General features: G+C 32.4%; 1 protein-coding gene across 2 annotated transcripts in view; it reads left to right on the top strand.

Moving 5' to 3' along the window:
• LOC128868124 (uncharacterized) overlaps positions 1-14,704 on the top strand; it is a 157,338-nt gene that overhangs the window by 97,294 nt on the left and 45,340 nt on the right. The gene's annotated exons all lie outside the window — the stretch shown is intronic.

The following is a 14,704-nucleotide window of genomic DNA, read 5'->3' as shown; positions in this document are numbered from 1 at the left end:
TTAGCTCTGGAATCGTTTGTTGGCTTATTCAGAGAGAGTTAACTTTTCTAAAAACCACAGAAAAGGTAGTGTAGTGGCATTAAATCGCATGAAATATATTTTATAAAAAATTTACGAAAAAAACCTAGCATAAAAGGTATTGTGTATGTTATAAAAAAACATTAAGTAACTTAGTTATGTGAGCACAAGTGTATGTATGTACATATTGATAGCATTTTGACGTGGCAAGTGAAAATTTACAAAGGCAACCAAACGAACTAACTAGCAGCACCTCCTCTTTCAGGCACCGTCTTTTTAAGGCACCTAATAACTAAAGTCGGTGTGCAAAAGTAACAAAATAATTTTTCGCACTTACCTCAACACTTTCGCCTTCATATCTTTTTGCACTATTCATAATTCTTGCGTGCCACGCTCAAGGCAACCAGATTTGCTACTAGCACGCAAGTTCAAATTATGAGCCGATTTTCTTAGCGTCCCACGCGCTTAAAGGGAAAGAATACAGAAGCAGAAGATTACCTTCTTGAAAGGAAAGAGAAATACGTATTACTAGCGCAATACTTGTGGTGCTAGCGCGGCATGCAACGTTGTCTATTATTTACCTTCACTGAAAGTGTCGGTGTAGCTATAAAAGCAGAGGAGTATAATTTCCCCAAAAACGCCATTCAGGAAAGTATTATAACCAATCGTTGAGGCGTTGCAAGTGGTGGTGGATTTTTTCTTGCCAAGCAAAATTAAGTTAGAGTTTTATGACAGTTAAGATAAGTAAGGGGTGGTCTGCTAATGGCAGTAATTTGGCGTCCAGCCAAATGTTTATGATGGTTTAACGAGTAGAGCGGCAGCAGTGTAGAGCTTTTAAATGCAGTGTATTAAGAAATCTATAGGAAGAAATCATTTATTAGCTGTGCATTTCATAACAGCGAATAACTTACGACATTCGGAAAAGTTAGGTTATCAAAAATACATTACTTTAATTACGACTAAATGTGGAGTAAGAGTAAGAGTAGGTGCAGTAAATAAGTAAAAAGCTTTGCATGTTTGCTGTATTGTATTTTTTGTTAGTGATATCTCTTCTGAAGTCTAGACTTATGCAAGTAGAGGAAATAATTTTTAATTACACTAGTCTACAAGGAAAAGTATTCGATATAATTTAAACTAATATCTGCTTCTCTGTCCATGCAAAATTCGGATTGATAACTAAAATTAATTTATTAGTTTGAGTTTTTACGATAATCGTATCTTTCGTGTTTAATGGAACTAGGCCGACAAAATTTAACCAACATTCAGACCCAGAAACCAGACTATATATTTCCGAAGGTTTATGATGCGCTGAATCCAAATCTGGCCTCAGAATTGCTCTATCAGCTCTGGTTTTCGAGATATCCTAACCTAAAAGTGCAAAAAACCCCATTTTTGCCCATATTTGAGGTTATGTAGCCTTGCAGATGTTTTCTTTCACCAAAATTAAAGGATGGCATCTTTAAATACAATCCTTCTTTTTTCAAATGGCGTTTTGTTTGCTCAAATATCATTTTTTTTCGCAGAGATATCGCATTTTGAAATTTTCATGTTTCGAAATTTTCCTACACCTGAAAATCGATTAAGATAACATAGACATGATATAGTCGCTTACTAATTTTCTTGGGTTTGAGGGCCTGAAATATATGGATTAATAGTATGTAAATTTGGAGTTTGTGGGAAAGCCTGCTTGCGGTTATGTGGGTTAGCCTGCTCGCGGTATGATAGGGGTGGTTTCTAGGGGTTAGGGCTGTGTGTGACTCGGTACCCAAAGGTTAGATAGTGTAGGGATGTGGTGAGTCAGCACACTTATGGTGTGAGACAAAATTTTAAGAAAAATAAGACTCAATTCAAGAAAATTAGTAATCGAATATATCATGTCTATGTTATCTTAATCGATTTTCAGGTGTAGGAAAATTTCGAAACATGAAAATTTCAAAATGCGATATCTCTGCGAAAAAAAATGATATTTGAGCAAACAAAACGCCATTTGAAAAAAGAAGGATTGTGTTTAAAGATGCCATCCTTTAATTTTGGTGAAAGAAAACATCTGCAAGGCTACATAACCTCAAATATGGGTAAAAATGGGGTTTTTTGCACTTTTAGGTTAGGATATCTCGAAAACCAGAGCTGATAGAGCAATTCTGAGGCCAGATTTGGATTCAGCGCATCATAAACCTTCGGAAATATATAGTCTGGTTTCTGGGTCTGAATGTTGGTTAAATTTTGTCGGCCTGTGTTATCTTTCGGCTAATCTTCAGTCTCACGACAATCGAATAAGTGCTCACATGCCGCTCTCGCTGGATTATTTTCAGGGTATTTTTTTTTTTAAGGAGGTTGAAATCAAAATGTCAGAAACATCTCAAAGGTACCGTCACATCAATGGTATGTAGGACACGCTCCCACTAATACTATAACAATCCTCCACCTCGGCTAATTCTACCACAAAAGTATAACTTCTGGGTAGAGCTGCGTTTATGTCCGAAGGCACAACAGGTACCTGCGTCCAGTTTCCTCTCATGTAAGCGTATGAAGGCTATACACCGTCGATAGTCCCAATTACTCCCACTATGTTTATAGGTGGTTCCAAAGCAAAGGAGGCATCGGAAAGTTTGCAGTAGCGTTATCTTAACTCACTACCGTCTTGTCTTCTGTATGATACTTTATTGAATGTTGATTTACATGGTATTATCACCACTTGCGACACTTGGTCTCTCGGCAGGAAATAGTGGGAATCACTGCTAAGCTATTGCATGCGGTACTGCATTGGGTTCGTGCATAGTACACATTTTTTTGGCTACCGGTTTCATATCTACAACTTGGACGTAGTACTAGTATCGAGTTTTGTCAATTTTACCTTCATTTTAGAGCACTAAATAAAATAATAATCCGTTCTCTAACGTAGCTTTATTAATAATTCGAAGGTAACTTTATTAATAATTTCCAAGGTCACACAATCCTTAGCACTAAGTTAACAAATATGAGCTTGCAAACTAATAGTGAGAGTCAAAGTGTAAATTGTTGTTGTTTTTATGTAACAGAGAGAAAAAGATTGGTTTAGCTGATATCATTAAAGAAAACATCAGTTAGTAAGGGGGTAAATTAAGAAACGTGGAGAAGAGATGTGAGAATATAAGTGGGAGAGGTATGGAGAGAATGAGTAAGGAAGTGTGTGTGGTTGGTAGTGGGAGCGTGGGTATGTGACTATATAAAGGCAAAAGACAGCATGTCGAAATTTTTTGACTATTTATATACTTTTTTGATTAGAGCTTAGACGCTGCTGCCTGTTAGATGTCTTTATTCAGAGAGAGACAGATTTTAATAATTCATTACAAATGCATTAGTTATAATGGATACTCAAGGTAGTGAGAATTCATTTCCATTAGTTTCATCATATCAGTTGAGGCGGGCCTGCGTTTACGTTGGTGATTGTGAGCTCCTTAAGTTATATAACGTGTAAGGGCATTGAATATATGGCTATATGTAAATGTTGAAATTGCTTCATATTTTCTAACATATTTTTTAATTCACCTTTTTTTATAAAAAAATATTTCATTTTATAACAAAAACCGTATTAATTCAAGTTTCAAGCGTTGTACAATATTTATATAAATTCGTCAAATTCTTTTCAAAATTTCAAATTTTTTTTAATTTAAAATTTTTAACTTTTAATTTTTTTTCATTTAAATTTTCTTTACATTTAAAATTTTTTTAAATTTAAAATTTTCAATCGGACTTTAAAACAAAAATTTTGCTCGCACTTTTATTGCGCATTAAATTAAAAAAATTGCATCGCGCTTTCGTTATATGGGGGAAATGCGCAACACAGTCAAGGGAAAAAATTATAAAAAATCAAATAGTATTTCGAGCTTAAAATATGTAATTTATTTTACTAAAATTAAATAGGCTATACAATTTCATGTACAAGTTTTCCAAAACATTAATAAACAATGTAAAATGTTGATGTGACTTGAATGAATGTTTCAAAAGTTTGCGCACACTTGATTTAATGTTATGTGGTTTTTGTCAAATATTTATGAAGAATATTTTTATAAATAAAGTAATTTCAAAATAATAAAAAAAAAAACAAATGCAACTAATTAACTTTTCACACGATTTTTTGTATATGAATTGCTAGGAGTTAAAAAGAAAAAAAGTTCTTTACACAAATTTGCTATAACACGATTTTCAATATTGTATGAATTTTTCTTGAATCTAATAAAACAAATAGTGTGAGTTTTTTCAACACAAGTACGAAGCGCTTAAATTAGTCTCAGGAAAGGTCTCTGAGTCGCGGTAGATTTTTGCTCTCGCCGTTTAATAATTTGTTTCTTATACTATTTTTAATGAATTAAAATGTGTAAGCACGAAAAAATTCTTAAGTGAACTCTAAAAAAGACACAACTGTCAAAAAAAATTCTTTGACAGCATAGTTTTAACTTTAAATTGTAGGATGCAGTATATTTTTCGTGAGATAGGACTTACCATAAATTAATTAAATTAAATCTAATTAAATAAATTTATGAAAAAAATCCAAGCCATGTCTCTACACGATGTTCCGAAGGTGGGCCACTTATTTTCATATCTTATTTCCACAGTGGATACGGAGTATGATGCCAATTGAATGGGAGCCACATATAAATCCCTTCCGCTGCAGTGGCCCCCATAAAATGACAATTTAGACATTTTTTTCATTTTTTCCCTCTGACGTTGCAGCTCACTTTCTCCATACAAAAGAAAATATGCATTTGTGAAGGAAAAATTAAAAGAAAAATCAGCGACGTTTTATAACAATTCCAAACCTGCATTTTGTTGTATTAAAATTTAATTATCTATGAAACTGCATACCGGAAATATTTCTAAAAATTTTAGTTAGGATGTAGGATTTGCGGTATTTTAAAAAGTTGTATATAAAGTTTGAAAACTAAATGTATATGGTTTCTGTTAGACGGATCTATTTTTTTAATTATTATTATATTTTATTTTTTTATTTTTTATTATTTTTTATTTTTATTACTTTTTATTTTTTTTTTTATAATTTTTGTTTTTTGCTGTATTTTTAAACAAAAATAATGAATTTAAAAAGGAAGTAAAAGAGTGAAAACAGCTCAAAATGTTGATGCGCTAGCGTTTTGCCCCAGGATGTAAAGTTACGTGATCTTAAAATAAACAAGACTTTACTACGTTATGGATGTCATGTTCTCTCCGTTAAACTGTTTGATCTCAGCAATAGCTTACTTAATGGAACAGTACAAACTTCTGAGAAACTCAGTAAAGTAGAGAGAAACTACATAGCATAGCATTCAACTTTCAACTTCCGCTATACTGTTTCAGTTACAGTACAAACATCTGAGACACTGAGAGACGTAGAGAGAAACTGCATATCAACTTCCGATATATACTGTTTCAGTTACAATACAAACTTCTGAGCAACTGAGAGACGTAGAGAGAGACTACATGGCATGTACTAAACTGGTAAGCCACAGAAACTTAAGCAAAGCTCAATGAGTGTCAAGTCAAGCAAAGCCAAAATAGTACCAAAAAGGAAGACACAGTGCGATGTAAATTTGATGTTTTTTTTACACGCTGCATTAGCATTAATTTTTGAATATTAGTTTTGAAGCAATGCCCAGCAACAAAAATCAAATAGCTTAACTCGGTCAGTGATTGATTTTTCCTAACTCAAATTGCAACTTTTTCTAAGAAAACGCATTGATTTGTATGATTTTATATTGAATGCAATAGAACTCTAATTACTTACGCTGAGAAACAACTCCAACCGTTATTCTCTTTTCTTCCTAAACCTGCTGCGCCATATTCCAGCTCTATGCCCCTTTACTGCCTTTCCTCAACTTTTCTAATTTCTAAACCAGCTGCCAGCAGCACTAATGACAAGCAATAGAGCAAAATTTAAATTCTCAATGGCAGCTTTCTCCCAACACAGCGTAAGAGTTGTGCCAGTAAACTTAGCGATTTGCAAAATCAGTGCATAACTTCCATGTGTCACGTATTTGTGCGCTTTTCCGCAGGAGAGTACAATGTTGCTTTTGTAGCTGTTTTGCAGAAGAGAACTAACGGCAGAGCACAGTGAGGGAAAAGACAAGAACCAAATGAGTTGCATCTGCTATTTATGAAAGCGGAAGCGGAGTGTTGATAAAATGAATTTCAAGTATTTCTGCCTCAGAATTAAAAACCAAAATGCGAAAGTCATAAAAGAAAGCAAATGCGAATCGAAAATCAATAGCCACAAATAGAAAAAAAAATAAAAATTTAGTCATACAAAAATTAAACAATTAGAGGGAATTGTGAATGTGAAGCAAATATTTTCACACTTTTGTACATATTTATAAAAAATAATTTCAAGTGCAAATTTCAATTAAAAATATCTCGAAATTGGTATTTTCAGACTAAATTCTCGATTAATTTTTTTTCTCTTTTAATATTAATTTTTTTATTTTTCATCGAAAAGCTGTTTACTTCCACTTGCTCATATCAGGATTTTTATGTTCGCGCTTTTTATTACAAACTCAAGAAAATCTTTGATTATTTTAACAATCAAAAGCATAAGGAAACAAAATTAAACTTCTACAATAAAAACATAAGCAATAAAAAAGCGAACGTACATGGGTGTAAGTATGAGTGTACCCATACATAGTTGAATTCATGGATGAATTCCAGGCATCGACGCAACGTCTAAGCAGCTACTAAGCAAATAAACACCAGTGCTTTTGTTGCCATCCCACCATCATTGGTATGGAAAATTTTACATTTTCATTGTGCAGCTATTTTTTATCGAACCAAATTGAAGGGTAAATTGTATATCCGCCAAAAGCCAAAAGGCGCAAGTTTCCTTGCCAGCAGCGAAAAGGAAGCTATAAAATTTTAGCAAACAATAAAAGCCTGCAAAACCAAGAATAAATTTTATAAACAAAAAACTGCATTCTAAAAATAATGGAGTATTAAAATTAGCAATTAGTACGCGCGGTCTGCGCGGTGAGTGGGCATTTGAGGTTGTGGCATTTAAGCGAAAGCAAGCACCACCAGCAAACCAATGCCACTGGCAGCTGTCAATACGTGAGCAATTTATGGATAATCGAAACATAAATTTACAAAATATTTGTTCTACGCTCACTTGCTGCCGTATTGAATTCCCCAAAGTTTTCCACCAACAAATTACCCGATATTTATTTACAACATTTGGAGAGAGCAAAGGCAAACATTATTTATGAGATCTTTTTTGCATGCGCTTTTTGCTTGTTTATTAAATCAAATAGCAGCACGAAATTAAATTTGTGTTTATTTATGTTTGTTTTTCAAATGCGATTTGCTAAACTGCATAAATTATTATGGAGTAGTAAGTTTATTTGCATAAATATTGCACTGTAGGTCAAATTACTTCGTCTGCTATGCGAAATCAATATCAACTAGAAAGCTTTATTATTTGAACCTTGAACCAAAAACTATAAGAAATGCATATGAAAGCACAAATCGCGTAAAAAAGGGAAAGTAACCCATTAACAACAAAAAAGCGCCAAACTTTTATGAACCACTATTTGAGAGCTCTACTGCGCCTACATTGGCCAGATAACTGGATTTCTAATGTCGCGCCCCTTACTCGAAACGAACAAAGGCCGATTGAGATTGAGATACGCAAACAAAAGCGAAAATGGATAGGCCATACAATTCGTAAATCTGCGACTGACATGAACAGCATATCGTGCTCACCAAAGAGGACGACCGAAAAGAACATGAAGACGAAGCCTGTTTTGACGAATTCATGACGGCTCGCTGGCAGCGGATAAAGTAAAAAATTGCAACTCGACCCCAATGGAATTTATTTGCATCGGCCCTTTGCGCACCCAGCCGGCGGGATAACAAATAATAATAATAATAATTCGCGACCACTTTTGCAAAAATAAAACTATTTACTTTGTTGCTTTAGATATAAAAATTTTTGTTTTTATCTTAGAGAAGCACAAATTTTTCACAGTTTTAAAAGCTTACAGATGGTAGAAATTTCAAATCAATTACATTTTTTTAAGACTTTCAGGTGGAGTCAAATCAATGAAATTTTTTTCAGACCTTTAGGTGGAATCAGAAGTATGAAGAAAAAATTCGATACTTTTTTTTCGAAACTAATTTAAATTATTTTACAAAGCTAATGATGAAGAATTATTAAATAATATTTTAAATTGACTTTAACCAATTTCCGAAAAAAAATTTGTAGGCAGGTATATATTTTTGTTGTTTTTGGACTTCACTCAAAAGAAATGTTTTGCGGTGACCACCATAACTCTGCACTGACACAGCTTAAATCAATCAAGCAAAGGGAACTCTTTAATTTAATAGTACTTTCTAGTGGTTCATAGATTTTTTTCTTTGAAAATTATCAAAAATAGCGACTTCTAACAGGTTGTAACCGCATTTGCAAGCAAAAGATGATATTATTAATTACAAAAAAAAATCAAAAATTAAAAAACAAACAAATTTTTAAATTTGTAATAACTTAATAATTAAAAAAAAAATCAAAAATTTTCCAAAAAAAAATTTTAACCGAATTTTGAAACAAAAACTAATATAATTAATTAACAAAAAAACATTAAAAAACATAAAACAAAAAAATTGTACTAAAAGAATATAATTAATTAAAAAAAACAAAAATTTTCAAACAAAAAATGTGTAGCCGCATTTCCAAGCAAAACCAATTTAATTTTAAATTAAAAATTTCATTAAAATTAAAAAATTAAAATTTAATTAAAAAATTAAAAATTTCAAAAAATATGTCATAAAATAATGAATTGCCAAAAAAATCAAAAAATTTCCAAAAAAAAATTTCCGGATTTCGAAACAAAAAAAAAAAATTAATTAATTAAAAACAAACAATCAAAAATTTTCAAAAAAAAATTTGTAATCGTATTTCCAAGCAAAAAACAATGTAATTATTAAAAAATCAAAAATTTTCAAAAAAAATTGTAAATATGTCATAAATGAATTAATTAAACAAAATGAAAAATTTTCCAAAAAAAAATGTTTACCGAATTTCGAAACAAGAACCAATATAATTAATTTAAAACAATCGAAAAGTTTCAAACAAACAATTTTAACGGCATTTCCAAGCAAAAGCAATAAAACTAATTCACAAAATCCAAAATTTAAAAAAATTTAAAATTTTCCAAACAAAAAATGTTTACCGAAAAAAAAATTTTTCAAAATAAATTGTAAATTTGTCATAATGTAACTAATTTAGAAAAAAAATAAAACATTTTCCAAAAAAAATGTTAACCGAATTCCGAAATAAAAACCAATATAATTAATTTAAAAAAAAATTTAAATTTTGAAACAAAAAATTTGTAATAAAAGAATATAATTAATCCAAAAAACACAATAAAAAATTTTCAAGCAACAAATTTGTAACCGCATTTCCAAGCAAAAGCAATATATTATAATTAATTAAAAAAATCAAAAATTTTCAAAAAAAATTGTAAATTTGTTATAATGGAATTAATTTGTCATAATAGAATTAATTAAAAAAAAAAAAAAAAATTTTCCAAAAAAAAATTTTTTATCGAAAAAAAAATTTTTCAAAATAAATTGTAAATTAAAAATATAATTAATTTAAAAAAAAAAATTGCAAACAAAATTTTTACCGAATTTCGAAACAAAAACCAATAAAATTATATTAATAAAAAAAAAACAATTTAAAATTTTGAAACGAAAACTTGGTAATAAAACAATATAATTAATTAAAACAAAAATCAAAAATTTTCAAAAAAAATTTGTAACCGCATTTCCAAGCAAAAAACAATATAATTAATATAATTTTTAAACAAAAGCAAAATTTCCAAAAAAAAATTTTTTAAAAAAAATATGTCTTTAGTCTTTATTTATCTTATTAAAGGTCCAAAGAATGAACACTTGAACGAAGGACTTAAAAAAAAATTTTTCAAAAAAATTTAAAAAAAAGACAATTTTTTGTTTGAACCAAAAATTACCATTCAAACAAATTTTTTATTCAAAAAAATTAAAAAATATTTTTTTTTTTAAATCCTTCATTCAAGTGTTTTTGGACCTTCAATAAGATAAATGTACATAACATATAAGCTTCATTCAAATCCTGCTACATCTACAAGTGGTGTGTCAAAATGGCATCTTTGTGCTATGTGCACTCAGACAGCACCTCTACCACCACCACCATCAACTTCCAATTAGTTAGAGCTCTGGCGATAACTTCAACTTCTCAACTTCTTGAGAATGCCTTTTTAAATTACGTACTTGAGTACTGATACTCTGAAAAGATACAACGAAAAACCCACACATTACCCAAAACTCAAACCTATTTATTTAACAGTTCCTTGTTATGATTACCTTTCTAAGCCAAAGCAAATATTATCCCAACGTCTTGAGTGCCTTTGAGTTCAGTCGTCATGAAAGTTTTCCTCTTCGAAAAGTGGCAGCATCTGAACACAATTTGCCCCACGTTTTGTTTATAAAAACAATATCATACTGCTCTTTGTGTGTGTGTGTGGGTATGTGTGTGTGTGTGTAAAAACTGTACATTTGCACAAGTCGTTACAAACTACTATGTTGCAACTACTTATAAAGTAAGCTGCCAAAAATGCAGCCAATTCAAGTGTCCTTTAGAAAACAAAGTATATACTTGCTTGCGCATTGTGTTGCGAAGAATGCGAAAATTTGATAAAAGTCAGATAAATTCATATTTTATTGAGTTGCGTGTTTATGTGAAAAGTGTGTGCATTCAAGAGCGAATATTCTAGAAGTGCAGCTCAGCAGTGCAACACAAGCGAAACAGTCGGAAAATAGTAATTAAGAGCCATATTAGATACACGACTACGTGAGTGCCCAGCAGGAAATGCACGCGCCGAAAAGGAGTGCTAATGAAGTTGAAAGTTTGTGATTGAAACGAAGTACTATGCATTATACATACATCTTGATCAAAAGGTTCTCGGAAGAACAGCCGAATGACGCTCTAAATCAACCGTTTTGAGTTCTTTTTTTTTGTGTTTTTGGTTACGTTGCCACATCTGTGATTAACATTTAAGATATTCTAAAGAAAACACCAGTTTACGAGTGGCACGAATGCTTCAGAAGTGATCATGAGTCCATCGAGGATAGCGGAAGTGGTGGCAGCCCGTCGACATCGAAGACTAATGAAACCATCAATAAAGTGAAAGAAAATTGTGTCAATAATTCATGATTTCAAAGGTGTGAGTTCTCCTAATGCTGCGCGCGTAGCGCAACTGCAGGCTGAGCTTACAAGCCTAAAGTGAAGCGTAAAATATCGCACTTGTTACGTTAAAGTTTACTGAGTAGTCACCTCAATATACCAATAGGTTAGACGAACATGCATTGTACAGGAATATAAATCAGCGGGGCAAGTGCATCTGTACAGACGACAAAAATGTATATACAGCGAATTCGGCGTTCGACAAATAAAATTTAGAGGGGAAGTATGGATTTCCCCATGCATGGCTATCGATCTATTAATTTAAGGCTACAAAGCTTTCTCAAAATTTCGTTAGATTAATGCACAAAATGCGCGGATTTGTCATTTTCTCATTACGATTTGGCCACCGAAGTTGCCTTGAAAAGTACTTGGCCATTTGAGAAGCACCATAGTTGAGTTTGAACAGAGGTCGAAACAAGTTTCAGTTTTCACTGATCCATTGCAGCTATCAGTTTATCTATTAACCTTCCTTAAACTCTTTTCAACAAACAGTTTATTCTTCTTCTACAGTTTATTTAGACCAACTATTGGCTCCCATGCAATTACAGGGTCATAGCCGAACTCACCTTCAGCACTAAAAACAATGTGCATCATGCAATTTAAATGCTTCTTCTCTACCCTACGTTATACATATACGAGTATATATATACATATACATATACAAATATCTACTTAAGCGTACATCTTTTTGCACGTTTAACTCCTTTAAAGGCACTTCCTTGCCCAAAACGCTGCTATTGAAGAAAATGCATTAAAGTATATAACACACACACACACACACACACGCACACTTTCTGAAGTAATAAGGCAAGCATTTGAGAGGCACTCTCCAACCATTGCTCAACACCGCCGGCCTTAAGCGGTAAATGGCAGTGAAGCACGCGAGTTTATGCAACGAAAAAGAGTTGAGTAAAGTAACTTTTTCTCAACTTAACTCCTCATTCTTCATGTCTCAACACGTTTGATTAGTCGGACAATTACCAGTTGCAGTGACGAGTCCTTGCTGCTGCCTAGCGCAGGCGAACCCCTGCATTTTGTTAGATATTTATCTGCATTTTTAGCCACTTTACCTCAGAATGTTTAGCGATTTTAATGTTAGTTACTTTGTTTATTGCGTTTGTCTGCATTGAAAAATGAGTTGGTGGCACGCAAATGCAATGTTCTGGAATTCACGGCCTCACATGCAGAGGTCACAAATGTAAGAAAGCAGCATTTGTTTGTAAGCTCTTATGAGGTACAGAAGTACGCCATAAATATTGCTTATTTACGTCAATAGGGCCATAACATATAAACATTTTTTTTTTTCGATAAGTCTGCAGAAATTACCATAAGGTCTTTTTATTTATAAAATAAAAAAATAAAAAAATTAAAAAATAAATAAATAAACATTGAAACAATTAAAAAAAGCCAAGTTTTGTAAGCATTGACGACAATCATAAAAATACTTGGATTATTGGACAGGGTCAGATTGATATGTGAGGCTACGCACACACCGCACAACCTTTTCGTTTCCTTTTCCTCTTTTGTAAAATGTCTCTCTTTTCTGTATTCCTTGTCAAGATTGCGTTCAACTCGATCTCTCAAGTACGGATTTTGGCCAAGGATGATAGATTACTAAGTTTGTCCAATAACTATGGTGAAAAACAATATTGTAAGAGGAACTTAGGCTGCCACGTAACGAGCTCTAAACGATCATTTCACAAATATTCTCGCACTCTCACACACCTGTCTTTGCTCAGATGGCAACAAAGTGACATTGTGTAAATTTTTATCGTATATCACTAACACCTTCTTTGTATTTTCGTAAAAAACCGATTTGTTGCCCATCCGCTGATTCTATGAAAATCTCTGAGAGCCGGCTAACGGTCTGTTATTGACCAAGCTTCGCCCTAGCCCACGCAGTCTTTACTTCACCTCAGATGCCATACAAAATACACACATAGAGACACTAAGCGTGTTAAAGAGTTTATAGCAAGAGTCTCACAGGGTGCTTAGCCTTACAGTTTTATGAAAAGCTTCACAGCATTCCCTAATAACACAGGCCGACAAAATTTAACCAACATTCAGACCCAGAAACCAGACTATATATTTCCGAAGGTTTATGATGCGCTGAATCCAAATCTGGCCTCAGAATTGCTCTATCAGCTCTGGTTTTCGAGATATCCTAACCTAAAAGTGCAAAAAACACCATTTTTGCCCATATTTGAGGTTATGTAGCCTTGCAGATGTTTTCTTTCACCAAAACTAAAGGATGGCATCTTTAAATACAAGCCTTCTTTTTTCAAATGGCGTTTTGTTTGCTCAAATATCATTTTTTTTCGCAGAGATATCGCATTTTGAAATTTTCATGTTTCGAAATTTTCCTACACCTGAAAATCGATTAAGATAACATAGACATGATATATTCGATTACTAATTTTCTTGAATTGAGTCTTATTTTTCTTAAAATTTTGTCTCACACCATAAGTGTGCTGACTCACCACATCCCTACACTATCTAACCTTTGGGTACCGAGTCACACACAGCCCTAACCCCTAGAAACCACCCCTATCATACCGCGAGCAGCCTAACCCACATAACCGCAAGCAGGCTTTCCCACAAACTCCAAATTTACATACTATTAATCCATATATTTCAGGCCCTCAAACCCAAGAAAATTAGTAAGCGACTATATCATGTCTATGTTATCTTAATCGATTTTCAGGTGTAGGAAAATTTCGAAACATGAAAATTTCAAAATGCGATATCTCTGCGAAAAAAAAAAGATATTTGAGCAAACAAAACGCCATTTGAAAAAAGAAGGATTCTATTTAAAGATGCCATCCTTTAGTTTTGGTGAAAGAAAACATCTGCAAGGCTACATAACCTCAAATATGGGCAAAAATGGTGTTTTTTGCACTTTTAGGTTAGGATATCTCGAAAACCAGAGCTGATAGAGCAATTCTGAGGCCAGATTTGGATTCAGCGCATCATAGACCTTCGGAAATATATAGTCTGGTTTCTGGGTCTGAATGTTGGTTAAATTTTGTCGGCCTAGTTCCATTAAACACGAAAGATACGATTATCGTAAAAACTCAAACTAATAAATTAATTTTAGTTATCAATCCGAATTTTGCATGGACAGAGAAGCAGATATTAGTTTAAATTATTTCGGATACTTTTCCTTGTAGACTAGTGTAATTTAATATTGGAAAGATTTTGAAAATGTGAATTTCTTTTAATAATTTAATATTGAAGAAATTTGGAAATACTTTTTTTTTCTTTTTGTAATATTAATAGAATTATTTCTTATAATGGCTCTGTGCTTTCTAAATCATTGTGGCGATTGCAAATTATTCCAAAATTTATTTCTAAATATGTATTTGGATGTCCTTCATAACGGAAAATACTCCGATTATATCTCATGAATAGATACATACAAACTCATATATTTATGTGAAAAAC

The sequence above is a fragment of the Anastrepha ludens genome, chromosome 6 (assembly GCF_028408465.1).
Source record: "Anastrepha ludens isolate Willacy chromosome 6, idAnaLude1.1, whole genome shotgun sequence".
NCBI classification, from domain to species: Eukaryota; Metazoa; Arthropoda; class Insecta; order Diptera; family Tephritidae; genus Anastrepha; species Anastrepha ludens.
This window is presented reverse-complemented; position numbering and strand designations above follow the sequence as displayed.